At 41.1% G+C, this 14,359-nt stretch overlaps 1 long non-coding RNA gene across 3 annotated transcripts in view; it reads right to left on the minus strand.

Annotated features, from left to right (window-relative positions):
- Positions 1–1,153: 1,153 nt before the first annotated feature.
- LOC310708389 overlaps positions 1,154–14,359 on the minus strand; it is a 72,780-nt gene continuing 59,574 nt past the window's right edge. For 2 of the 3 annotated variants that reach the window (XR_014526986.1, XR_014526988.1), the window contains exons 2-3: positions 6,399–6,537; positions 1,154–1,581 (exon numbers count right to left, since the gene is read on the minus strand). This is a non-coding gene — a long non-coding RNA (uncharacterized lncRNA). Of the gene's footprint in view, positions 1,582–6,398; positions 6,583–14,359 lie in introns of all 3 variants that reach the window. The other variant, XR_014526987.1, reaches the window with a different exon arrangement.

A 14,359-nucleotide genomic window follows, 5' to 3' on the forward strand; every position in this document is an offset into this window, starting at 1 on the left:
CCTTTAAATGAAGGGGTGGGATAACTTTTTGTGCCCCCTGCGATAACCCCGTATCACCTGTCTCCCCTCTTGGTTGGGAACCACTGATCTAGACCAATCACCTACTAATCTGTGTGGGGTTTACCACAGAGCTGAGGGACCGGTAATCGTTTGATCTGTTCATGACTAAGCCACTCCCATTTCTGTTTCACTGACACTCAAACATAGGTCTGTCCCATTTAGTGCGGATTTTTTATTTTAAAAAATCAAGCTTCACGTTTAAATTGCATGTAAGCATGTAAATGATTGTTTCGATTTATATCCTACCCTTCCTCCCAAACACCCTTTTTGCCGCTTTTGCTTATGCCAGTAGACATATTCACAAAAATTAACAACCTTCTAAGATATTTTTCTAAAAGGGTCTTCTGACTCCCATCTTACCAGTCCATCCATTAACCCAGTTTCCTTTTTCTGGTACTTACCCCTTTCAGTTGCTGTCTTTATCCTTATTCCTAAAGAGAAAATTCAGTGCAATTCCTTTAAAGGTTCAGTAGCTTTGCCTGGAAACAGCCATAGTCACTTTGACAGGAGTAAATATTCACACCTCTGGTTATTTGAAAGTATTTTCATGTAAACAACTAACTTGTAGTGGGAATGCTATAAATGGATATACTTCAGAAAAGACCAGCCAATGTTCCATTTGGTGCAGTCTCCTGAGTCGGAGAGTTCCCTCAGTTGTGCTCTATTAAAACAATTTAAGTTCAAGTCCTTTTAAAGGGCAAGAACAACATCATTTTGAAAACATGAATTCACCCCAGAGATGAAGTTTACTTTTATCTCCTTGTCATATTTTTCAGCATCATCCTAATAACAACTTCAATGGGCCCATGAAAACCACATTGGTATCAAAAAGGGCCCCAATGAACAAACCAGAAGTTTTTGCACACCCAGGGGAGCACACACACCCCAAAAAAGTGGCGAAATCCAAATCAAAGGTGGTTCGATAGCCAAGGCAACACAGATAGCTTCCCTATTCTCTCCTAAGAAAACACTTTTGTACCTTCTGAAGCCCCTACCCTCCAAATTACAAAAAATAGAATAAAACATGAAGACTGCAAAAACTGAGTTCCATTCAGTACTAGGTAAGTTATCTGTTATTTTTAAAGGGATTCAGTCAAAGATGAGAGTGGGCAATGCTAAATGAGGGTGCTTAAGGCATCGGGGTAGTAAGTAGGATGAGGGAGATCTGGGTTCAAAAAGCCTCAGTTGGCCATGAAGCTCACTGCATGGCTTTGGTTCACTCATTCTGCCTCACGGGATTGTCCTGATGATAAAATGGAGGTGTGGAGCCCAAAATGCTGCTTTGAGCTACGTGAAGGAAAGGTGAGATAGACATGTAGCACAATAAGCATGCATTACCTGGAAACAGATGACAGCATCACCATAAAGTTTTGAAGCATCCATAGAAGCAACATTTGGCTATTTGGGAAAGTTCTCTAGATGTCCTACAGCTGCATTCTGTGGCAGTGCTGTTGGCTGTGTAAGCAGGAAAAATAATCTCTTCCAGGTTCTGTATAACTTCTCCTCAAATGATCTTGACATCTGAAAGCAAATTTCCTTTAGCAAAATTCCATCTCTCTGTATGTGTGAGATCAGAATCCTAGCCAACAATTGCTCAGGAATGCCAGATCTTTCTAGAGAAATCATTTGCTATGACTGCGCATGGCACTTATCCTGCTTAAGATCTTGCCATACTCAAATTGGCCCAAATGGCAATTACTATCTCTATCTGTGATAACGACTCCTCTTCTACTTTCTCTCAAAAATCATGTCATTTCACTGAAGCTCTTTAATACAAGGAACTTTTTCTTAATCAAGGATATTAGTATAGTAATAGTATCTATCAATCTATAACATTTAGTGCCTAAATTACCGTATTTTTCGCTCCAAAAGACACACCTAGTTTTTAGAGGAGAAAAACAATAAAAAAAATATTCTGAATGGGCAGGCCGGGTCTTCCTGTTATATACCTGCTGGGATTGACAAGTTATATGACCCTCACCTGAATCTCATTTAACTCTTTGGGCAGGGGTGAATTAGCATCAGACGTCATGTGCATGAAAGTTGCCAAATCAATTAACCTTCCCGTTTCGGTGCCAAATTAAGATGTTTAGAGATCCAATTTTCCGTTCTACTCACGGGTAGTTGTTTAGAGTCCAATTGTCCACAGGAAAAAGTCAACGCTCTCCGGCAACAGCAATACGGCTTCACTCCGTGAAAGAAGCAGTCGATTCAAAGCACCGTGCCGCTCACCCCACGCCGCTCCAGATCCCCGAAACCGGGTTTCCCCGTGAGTAGGGGAGGCGCAAAAGGTGCCAGCCAAATCCCACGTCCACAGGCTTCTCCTGCCTGTGGTTTTTAGTGGATCTCCGCCTTGCCGTGGCGGTCCAGACCCTGATTTTCACGGAGCGGATTCCTCCCGATCAGAGGAAATCCGCCATTGCCAGAGGCGCTAACCCGGAAGTCCCCAACTAGGGTTACTGTTAATAGCGCCAGTTTTCCTATAACTTGATATTGCTGGATAGTTCCGATGAACTGCAAAAGCATTTTCAGTTTGCTTTCTGTTGCCACCCTGGAACTTTTCTTTATTAGTGCCACTTTGTTTTGTACGATTCCTTGCAAATGAAGGAAAACAACTTTTCTCCTTGTATATGTTGATAATATGTTTTTGTTTACTGAGAACAAGAGTAACTTACATTCTGGGCAACCTAGGGGCGCCGGGTGGATCTTTGCACCCCAGCGCCACATATGCTTAAGACGGCCCTGTGAATGAGCTCAGTAGAAAGCAGTTCTCTCCTCCTGTTCTGCTTAGAATGTCTCCTTCTTTCCTCTTTACAGACTGTAGTTTCAAGGATGGGACTGGGGCAATGACAAGAAGATCATCACCTCCACTTGGGTTGACTGTGCTATAAGACTCGTCTCCTCATACTGCAGGGTTTTCCATTTTACAGAGTGTACATTCAAGAAGGGGAGGGGAAGGAAAGTGCCCTGCTGCAGAAATTCCTTTCCCCTTCTTAGATGGCATTTTTTAGGGACGGGCAAGGATGGTGCCATCCTGTTTCATCACCTGATATGAAATGGGAAGGTGCCGCCCCAACTCACCACTGCCCAAGCCTCCCTTTTTACATATATAATAATTTTTTATTTGATTTTACAAATATAGAATTACAGTGGTACCTCAGGTTAAGTACTTAATTCATTCTGGAGGTCCGTACTTAACCTGAAACTGTTCTTAACCTGAAGCACCACTTTAGCTAATGGGGCCTCCTGCTGCTGCTGCGCCACCGGAGCACGATTTCTGTTCTCATCCTGAAGCAAAGTTCTTAACCCGAGGTAATATTTCTGGGTTAGCGGAGTCTGTAACCTGAAGCGTATATAACCCGAGGTACCACTGTATAACAATTCAAATTACATAACCCTATTTAGAGATTTCTCCAAATCTCAGGACTTCCCACCTTCCCCTCCATGGATCCTATTGTCTACCTTATCAACTGCATATTATTTCATAGTCCATATTTTATATCTTTCCATATTATCCATAATATTCTCTATATTACAAGTGTTATTAAAATTCTGCTAAGTTTTGTCATTTCAGCATAGTCGAAGAGCTTGGTTTGCCATTCCTCTCTGGTAGGGACTTTGTCTTCTTTCCATCTCTGGGGTAGTAGCATCCGCATTGCTGTTGTCACATACATGAAAAGTCTTTTCTGTTCCTTTGGAATGTCGGTACGTACAATTCCTAATAAAAGGCTACTGAGTTTGTTTGTTTGTTTGTTTGTTTGTTTGTTTGTTTGTTTGCTTTTACAAAAGTTATTTTAAACATTTTTTTCAATTCATTATACCATAATCAGAAAGCCTATTAGCGTTATATAACTGCATCTCTTAGGACAGTGATGACGCCAGTTTCTTCCATTGATTCTTTCACTAAAACCGAGGGGTCAAACCACATGTGATGTGGGAATTCTGCAACATCCAACATTATGTTAATTTATTAACAGGGTGGGCCTATTTGGATTGGAAGCATGGCATGTAGAGGGGTCTAACTCTTTGCTTGCACACTCTGACTCCATTCCAAATTCCCAGAAAGCTATTACAGTGTTACCTCGGGTTAAGTACTTAATTCATTCCGGAGGTCCATTCTTAACCTGAAACTGTTCTTAACTTGAAGCACCACTTTAGCTAATGGAGCCTCCTACTGCTGCTGTGCCGCTGGAGCACGATTTCTGTTCTCATCCTGAAGCCAAGTTCTTAACCCGATGTACTATTTCTGGGTTAGCGGAGTCTGTAACCTGAAGCGTATGTAACCTGAAGCGTATGTAACCAGAGGTACCACTGTATTGGCCACAGAAGGAAAAAAATACTGGTGTAACTCCATTTTCATTTCCATAGATTATAGTAGTAAGGTAAAGGTAAAGGGCCCCTGGATGGTTAAGCCCAGTCAACGGTGACTATAGGGTGTGGTGCACATCTGATTCCAGGCCAAGGGAGCTGGCGTTTGCCCACAGACAGCTTTCCAGGTCATGTGGCCAGCATGACTAAACCGCTTCTGGAGCAACAGAACACTGTGATAGAAACCAGAGTGCACGGAAATGCCGTTTACCTTCCCACCACAGCAGCATCTATTTATCTACTTGCACTGGTGTGCTTTTGAACTGCTAGGTTGGCAGGAGCTGGGACAGAGCAATGGGAGCTCACCCCATTGCGGGGATCGAACCACCAACCTTCCAAGTGGCAAGTCCAAGAGGCTCAGTGGTTTAGAGCATAGCGCTTAAATTGTGAGTGCAGCATAAGGGGAAAATTGGAGCCCAGGTCTCTTCTTCCACACCCTGCTGCAGTTTGATCCTGATCCCAATAAAGCCCAACTTCTTGCAAAATAAACAGGTACCTGGAGTTCAAATGACATTTTTATACCATGTGCAATTTGCACCGAGAAACACACTTGTTTTTATTCATATGCACGTGTATATAGATTAGGGCAAACTAAGTAAATTATCCAAATCCAAATCTCTTTATTTCAGTGGGTCCAACCTGAGTTTAACGAACATCTGTTACCACCCATTATTTAAGATGTTTGTGCTCAGATTTCAGCAATAACTAAACAATCCTTCAACGATATTAAAGCAACAAATGTTTTGCCACCTTTGACAAACTTGCTTCAAGCCATCTCAATCCCTTGAGTGTTTTAAATGAGATAAACATAAACTGTGGTAAAGCTTCCAAGAACCACTTGTCTGAAAATTAGTCCATAATCTGAAGATAGAAAATGCCATCTTCCTTGTATAGAAACAATAATGAAATATGACGGAACTATTGTTTACTGTCTGACACTCCAAGCTGTCTGCTAGGGATGTATTGACATAATTGTACCAAGACTAAAATTATGTGGAGATTGCTTCCTGAATTGTTCTGTTAATAGGTGTAATTTTCTCAGCCAGTATGAAACAAAATATCTGTCTTAGCCTGTTGTTTTTGTTTTCCAAATGACAATATTAATTACTGTTAGTGTACTATAATTTTCACAATACAGGAGTGAAAGTACTGCTTTCAGGAACATTTTAGATGCCCCACAGTGATTGGCCTTTTGCCAAACTTTCAAGGTAATAGCTCAGTTGTTAGATTGTTAGAATAGTCTATCAGTCTAATAAAGGGGGGGGGTATGCTGTCTAGAAGATAGATAGATAGATAGATGATAGATAGATAGATAGATAGATAGATAGATAGATAGATAGATAGTAGGAGAGAACCTAGTTCCACCTACAGGGACTTAAATGTAGGATTATAAAGAAGTTTTGTGTCACCTAATGACATAAAGCATTAAATGGTAACACTTGGAGAAACTAAAATTCATTGAGAATTCTTGTGGTTAGTGTAAAGGCCATACCATTCCAATAAATTAGTCTAGGGATGGGAATTCTTAGTAGATGTTTCCTGGTACCTAGCTTGTTGGTTGGTTTTAATCTTGAATGCTTTTAGCTTCCCAGTTCCACTGACTCCATTTGCATCATCACTGTCTTTTCAGAGAGAGGTGATGACTTAAACAGGTGTTAGGATCAAAAGCTTGAAAAATGGACCAATTATATTTTCATTTTGTACGCGTATATGTAACTGGGGCGAGCCCATTTACTTTAATGGCAGCATTGTTTATGACTCCAGTTTTACCATACCCATTGAGTCAATCACCCATCTCCCACTACCCTTCTGAGAAAAGCCCCACCCCACCCTCCCACTATATATAAGGGTCTGGTGACTTCTGTGTGCATGCACACAAAAGCATATAACCCAGAACTTAGTTGGTCTCTAAGGTGCTACTGGACAATTTTTATTTATTTATTTCGACTGCATCAGACCAACACAGCTACCTACCTGAATCTAGAAGCATTGTTTATGTTAATCACGTATGTCCTCTTGTCACAGCTGTCACTCAACTCTTCCAGCTACTGTCCAGGATTGCTGCAGTTATGTTTGGTCAGTCGCTATCGCAGCCCAACATTTGAATCCCTGTTTGGCAAATAGGCTTTGTAACTGCAACTGAAAACAAACTCCCTAGAAAATAAATGCAAACATTCACAGAAGATTAGATTACAAGGATAAGCCTTCAGAAAGAGAAACATGAAGTAGGATTTCTAAAAGAAAGCAGCTACGATCATCGACTCATGGTTGGCATCTGCCTGTCTTGGGAAATAATGGAAGAATGCACCTTTGGCGATGAAGTCAAACCATTGGAGACTTACGGCACCTGCTGTGGCTGTAGAGACTGATACGGATGTATTAAAAAAAGGACTAGCTAGCTTTGGAGATGTCGTAAGGACAATGCTTTCCTGAAACATAGGTTTGTACAGTGTTCTATAAGTTTTGGAAGAAAGTACTGGACTGTATAACTATGACTGTGCAGGAAAAAAGTTAAATCTTTCAGCACAGAATATTATTTTGAACTGTATACCTATTGTATAGAAATTAACAACAGGACAATGAAAATGGATTCTATGTGCCCGAATGGTGGCCAAGAGACTGATACCGATGAACTGGAAGAATAACAATATGATACCCTTTAATGTAGCAGGGTAATAATATGTACATATATATTAGGATAATAACACTATATCAATTTATATCGGAATTATGGGATTATATTGCAGTGTGTGTGTGTGTGTGTGTGTGTGTGTCTGTGTGTGTGTGTGTGTTATACATACCTTTGTTCTTTCTCCCCTCACTTCCCTCCTTTTTTCTCTGTATCACTTTTTTAAAAATAAAAAAGGTTTCAAAGAAGAATATGCAACTTCAATAGAGAAAGACGCAAGTTTGTCAGAAACTTAGGAAGAAAGGAGGAAAGGCAGGTAGAGTGATTTATTCAGACTCAAGGACTAGAGACCACTAGATGTTGCTGGCATACAGCTCCCATCATTCCTGGCAAGTGGCCGCTATGGCTAACGGCTTATGGGACTTGGAGTCCACCAACATCTGGAAAGTCATGGCTTTCCCATCCTCCTTTGTGCTCTTATAGGAAGCTTAACTCCTGATAATACCCTGATAAAGAGGAAACATTAACAGTCATTTGGATCACTGTAACGGTGACCCTTTCAGAAGCCCTCTGCTAGTTTTCTCCCTTTAATAACCATATACTTTGAAGGAGAAAGCTAAAATGCAGCAAGAAGACAAAAGGACACTTTTTGTATAATACTTGGGGGGAAATAAGGGGGGGGGAGTGCATTGAAAAGTGCACAAGAGAAATCATTCCCTTAAGAGCATTACTCTTCGACCCAGAATTTCCTTGAACCTCAGGAAGAAAGTGATCTACGGAAGAATGTGTTTGAGATTTATGGGGAACCTAATGCCTTTTTCAAGAAGGAAAATGCAATCCATCTCCAACTGCTTTTCTGCAGCTTTAGAAGCAGAGAGTCTTTTACCCTCTGTACTCATCCAACATCTGACAAGGCCTTGAGGGAGCCTCTGCTTGGCTTCCATAATTCTGGTCCAAATGGCAGGTGGAAGAGCTGGGGAGGTGAGGAACCAACCAAGTGCTTGGAAGAGAATGGGGGGAGGGCGGGGACCATATGCAATGCATGATGGGGAATCTGCTGGGGGCTCACACCTACAGGGGAAAAAATCCCCCATCTTGCTTCTTTATGTGCCTCTCACTCTGGCCCAGATTATGGTGGGGAAAGAAATATTTATTTATTTGTTTATTCAGGAAATTTATAAGCCACTTTTTTATTTTAAAAAAAGGAAATCAAGTAGTATACAGGTTTTTTAAAAAAAACACATACACAAACCAATCCATCATTTAAAAGCAAGATAAAAATCAACAAAAGATTTGAAAACAAATGTATCTAAATCATGTGGCTAGAAAGGCAAGCTGAAACATAAAAAGTTTTCAGCAGACTGTCTAAAACACTGTAAGGGACTTTGGACAATGGGGAGAGTGGTTATATTTCTGTTTCGTGCTGTGGTTAGAAAGAAGCACCCTTCCCAAGAAAACAATTTGCCACCCCAAGATTGTGCAAAAACTAACAGAGAGCTTAAGGGGGCTGGTCTTTGACTGTCATCTGCTGCCACCTATTGGCAATAAACCAGATGAAAGCAACTCACTCCTGTTTATGCCTTGTTTATATGCCACTTATTCAGAAATAATGTAATGACCCAATGCCCACTGCAACGTTGCTTACAGTGTTGTGTGCAACATTTTATCACTCATTTATTTATCCATCTCTTAATTAGCACAACAATGTTTTTTCTAGCTGTGTTTGTTAATTAAAATATTAGCAAACCACCTTTCATTCTTTTAATGGTGAAAAATAAACCTTTCTGGGCACTGAGAATCAGGTTCTGAATTCATTTGACCATGCAAACATCTGGATAGTGACAAAAGAGGCAGAACCACGCCAAAAAGAAGGTTAAATGGAAATTCGTTTTTAAAATAACTGACAAATGGGAGGGGGGAATGCAAATATTCATTTACAAAATAATCAGTAAATGTCATAGAAATGATAAAACAGTAAATGATATGAAAATTATTGTATGAATGGAAGAATTACAATGAGTCTACCAAAAGCACTAAACATTACATGGAGCAGCCCAGACTTCCCATGGACAAATATTTTAATGCTAAAAATACCCCAATGGACCTCGAAGGTTAATTAGGAGTCGTCTGTTAAGTTTTGCATCATGTTCCCCATTGCAGTCATGAACTTAAGCTGAATGCAGACTGCTTGTATTTTTCCAGTGTTTATCGCTTTCTTCTCTTCTGCTATTTTTCTACTGCAATATATTATTCACAGGGTACTTTTTGTGACTGCTTTGCTTTCCCCCGATAACATTCCACTTACAGTAGCAGATGCGCATGTCTTCATTCTCTCTAGGGGCTCATATAAGCACTGCAAATAAGAAGCACGCTTGGCCTAAGTTGAAAAACTCTGCCTCTGGGGACTGTCTCTTAAAACGTACTTAGTTTCTCAGACAAAACGAATCCTACCAAATGCCTAGTTCGGAGACGCAGGGAAAAGTAATGTAGCAGGATAAAACTCCTTCGGGTGACATTTCCCTGGAGCCTTCTCTAGAAAAAGCGGCAATATTCCTGGGATGATGAGGCTGCTGCCTTGCTCTCCTGAATCATTGGTATAGTTTTACACCTAACACTAATATGGACTGAAAGATAGGAGACAAAGTTTAAGAGTGTGCTGTTTTAGAAGATTCCCCTGCCCTCCCATCCCCGAGTAAGGTACATTAAATGTGTGCACATATTTAACAGGGGTGTGCACCAGCCATGTTCAAACCTCAATCTGGCACTTTGGAAAACACCAATGAAGCCATGGTTCCGATGCCGGCGTGGAGGGCGATGGATGGAACACCGTGCTCTAGCCAGAACGGTCAGCTCTGAATTGGTTCTGTTCAGTGATTTCGCTCGGTGTTTCAGCTCAGTGATTCAGCTGAGCTCAGAGGGTGGCTGCATCTGGCTGTGCTCTGATGTCCATCCCATCCTTGTCACCAGTGTTAAGTTGTGGGTGAACATATCAGATGACACAGTGATTCTTCAAACAGCTCTTGTTTATTCACAGGCCAGAACAGAACTGAACTGAAGGGTTCAGCCAGCCTGCTTATATAGAGCTCCACTACAACGCAACTGTAACACTTTCTGTAACTATCCAATCACTGAACATCACTTTCAATCCCTTATTTGCATGTGGACCTGAGTGAAAACTATCTACAGTATCCCCCTGCTGGCCCAGGGTGAGAACTTCAGTACATAACATCTGGTACCCAACGGCAGTTTTGTGCCTGACCATCTGAGACAGAGTCCTCTGGGAAGGTGGCTATTATTTCCCCCCCCCCTCTATTTGCTATTGCTAATAAGGGCTGTAACATTTTGACAGAAGTGAGTGCAATTATGGAACATAATAGCCCCTCCAGAGTGGATTCAGCCTGCCAGGTTACAGGCAAATAGCTTCAAGTGTGGGGGGGGGGGTTTCCTGGACATTTATACATTATACAGTCGTACCTTGGAAGTCTAACGGAATCCATTCCAGAAGTCCGTTTGACTTCCAAAACATTCGAAAACCAAAGTGTGGCTCCTGCAGCCAATCAGAAGCCAGGGAAGCCCTGTCAGATGTTCGGCTTCCAAAAATAGTTCGCAAACTGGAACACTCACTTCCGGGTCTGCAGCGTTCGGGAGTCGAAATGTTCGAGAACTAAGTTGTTTGAAAACCGAGGTACGACTGTATATGTATGTCTTGACATTGTTTGACATGAAATTGAAGTAAAGCCAATCGAACAGGCACAGATCTAAATGACTGGTACACCCTTAGCATCTGGACTTGTTGAAGTTGAATAGACCCAGCAAGGAAGCCTTCCAAAAGATTGATGTCCTCTGGATTTTGTTGGACTCAGCACAGCCAATGGTCATGACCAATGAGAGCTGGTGTCCAACAACATATGGAAGACACCGGGCTGGATAAGCCTGCAGCAAGGTCCAGTTCTTTGGATCTTATCTTGCATGGCAACCATCATCAGAGATCAATTTATAGTCAATGCTGTCAAGGCAATGAGAACATGAACGAAGATTTCACCCTGCCACTGTGTTGCACAGAGCAACCCTCATCTTGCTTACGTCTCATGCAAACATTCATATTCATAACAAAACCCAGTGAAGATTGGCAATAAAGCCTGGCCTCTTCCTTAATCAAGCCAGATAGCATAAACTGTTGCTGCCTTTGTGGCACAAGTTCCCAAACTGTAGGTCCATGAGCTTTCTTCAGGTGGTTTTCAGTGTGTCTGTAAAAAGGCAGTTAACAATCATACAGCACCTAGCAGTGAACATTACAATTGCCACAAGATGCAGGAAAATGATTACGTGATCTTCAAAGACCCTCAGCAATTTCCAAGTGGTCTATGGGATCCATCGGTTTCATGGAGGACACAGCTGGCAGTGGCTGAGAAGTCCATTGATAGCTCTGCCTCTACGGTTGGGGATATAAATGCTTCTGAATGCCAGTTGCAGGAAACCACAGGAGAGCGCTCTTGCTTAAGGGCTTCCTACAGGCATCTGGTTGGCCACTGTGAGAATAGGATGCTGGACTAGATGGGCCACTGGCCTGATCCAATAGGCTCTTCTTATGTTCTTAAAAAGTGCTTCATGGACTTCCTTGGTAACTGACCAGAATGCTTAGTTCTTAACAAGCTATGGCCAACTGATTACAGGCATCACTACCATTTGCAGCATTTTGATAAATGTCAAATTATGTATCATTTCTCTACAGTCATCTAGAGACTGACTTGATTGCTGCAATTGATTTCTATTTATTTTTTGAGTTAAAAAGCATTTTGTGCATGATCAGGAAAGTCTCCAAAGGTGAGCCAGTGTACCAGATAAAAGATCAGTCAGCATCCCTGTAGACAGTATAACATTTCTCATCAAATGAGCATGTTTCTTTCTCTTGCAAAAATCACCGTATTTTAGACTAAGAACACATTTCCAAGAATTGTAAGTTTAATTTCTTTGTGATGTGTTCGGTGCTTTTAGAGTCAACTTCATAGAAGTATAGAGTAGGAGTGGACACCAAGGGTTATCAAGTTCAACCCGTTTCATCAAGTATTAGCCAGAGCAAGCGTTATTGGGGGTCATCATAAGCCATCTTCAGATCATGCATATCACTTTATTTGCCACATCACAATTGCACTAAGCTTGATTCAACGAACATGTATCTGACATTGCCAAACCCTTTCTTCAAAATCTTGTTATGCACAGACAGTCCTCAGGTTTTATCCATAAATAATTTTAGCAAAAAAACAACAACAGAGTTCCATTGCTTTAAAAAAAAAACCTCTGCTTGAAAGCTGCTGGAATCCATCTGAAAGCTCTACCAAAAAAAGCAGAGTCAACATACACACTGTGGCACAACAGACACCCTGGTGCTGAGATGTCAGGTTAGCGATGGGAGTGAGTGAAGCTTGGAGAAAATCTGACAGCAACCTTTCCCCCTTTTTTCAGCATTCCCTTTCAAGTCAACCCTGAGTATAAAAGCTTTCAGAGGCACTGCAAACCTAGCTATGTCATTGGGGACACTCATTATCTTTCAGTCACGACATTTTGACTGTAACACTGCATAGCTGATAAATATGTGCTACCAGGATGAACCAGTCTGTTCAGATTCCATGAAAGGATATTGATGGATCTCGAGCAAAAACAAGCGAGCTATAAAAAGACACTCTGATGCACTCAACAAGAAGGTTCTGAACAGTTTCAATGGAGGTAGAGAACTCACATCACAGTTGCACTCAGAGAGCTGCTTTTACTGATGGAGATATTTCATTCCATTTCATTTTTAATAAAAGGATTCACCTTTTCTGCAGCATCTGCTCCTACTATGGTAAATGTGATTAACTCTTTTGTCGCTTAGGAGATATCGCCTTTATAAAATGGCGGAAAGACATTGTAGGCATTTTGTAGGCCTTTTTATACCACCTTTGGCATCATATTCCTAGTGCTGTTTGCAAGTAATCATAAAACAAGTAAAAGGTGGATACAAACACAGCACCATGAGCTAAAAGTGGACAAAAGCAGCTCAAAACAGCCAGCAAGGTTAAAATAGCATCTAGAGTTTGGATTTGATACCCCGCCTTTCACTCCATTTTAAGGGTCTCAAAGCGGCTAACATTCTCCTTTCCCTTCCTCCCCCACAACAAACACCCTGTGAGGTGAATGGGGCTGAGAGACTTCAGAGAAGTGTGACTAGCCCAAGGTCACCCAGCAGCTGCATGTGGAGGAGCAGGGACACGAACCCGGTTCCCCAGTTTACGAGACTACCGCTCTTAACCACTACACCACACTGGCTCTCTAAAGGGTTTGGGGAAGCAGAAAGGCATCGGGCAAACCTCTCAGAGGAGAGCACTCCACAATGGGGTGTCACCCCCAAGAATAACCTCTCTCTGTCTCTGTCTCACTCTTGTAGCCATCTCAGATGCTGGGGGCAGATTTAAAAAGCCTTCCACTGAAGAGCTCAGTGGGCGGGTAGGACGACAAAGGTGGTCCTTCAAGTGCCTTGGTCAGTGCTTTTGATCTAAAAAAAAAAAATGTTTAGGGGTACTCTCATTTTCCTACTCATATTGAAATACTGCCCCTCAATGAGGCCAAACTTAGATTCACAAAATGTTTAGGGGTATGTGTACCCCTGTGTACCCCAGAAAAGAAGCACTGGCCTTGGTACTAAACTCATGTTCTAATGTATTGCTCCTTTTATCATGATACACATAAGATATTGAACCCTTTTTATGGAAACCCCCCAGATGATCAGATTCATTTTATGCTTTACATCTTTCAGATCAGAACGTGTCCACCTCTGGCAGGGTAGCTCTATATGGAGCTGCTGCGTGTAAAACTCATTTTTAGCAAAGTTATGATTTTATTCTCTATGCCTGGCAGTCTACAGTACAATATACTTACTAGGAATTTTATTGTCATGGTTCTCTTATTTTGCCTTCTTTCTTAATATTTTATCTATTTCTTTAATCATTCTTTTTTGAATACCAGTCATTGACCATAATAAAGAGATCAATTGATCGACTAAGGAGTTTTGATTTTTAAAATCTCTTTAGTCAATCTCTTTATTATGGTCAATGACCGGCACTCAAAAAATAAACTAACTAGATAAACTAACTAGATAGACCATTAGATAGAAAAGAGTTATATTTATATATAGTAATATATAAAACATTAAGAACTAACAATTCTAACAAATTAACAATTCTGTCAGAAGGTAAACCAGCCAAACCACAACAACAAAAATTAAAATTTCCAATTCAACCAAATGTCTACGTAAAAACAAACACA

This window comes from Podarcis liolepis (assembly GCF_965112155.1).
Source record: "Podarcis liolepis genome assembly, chromosome: 5".
Taxonomy (NCBI): domain Eukaryota; kingdom Metazoa; phylum Chordata; class Lepidosauria; order Squamata; family Lacertidae; genus Podarcis; species Podarcis liolepis.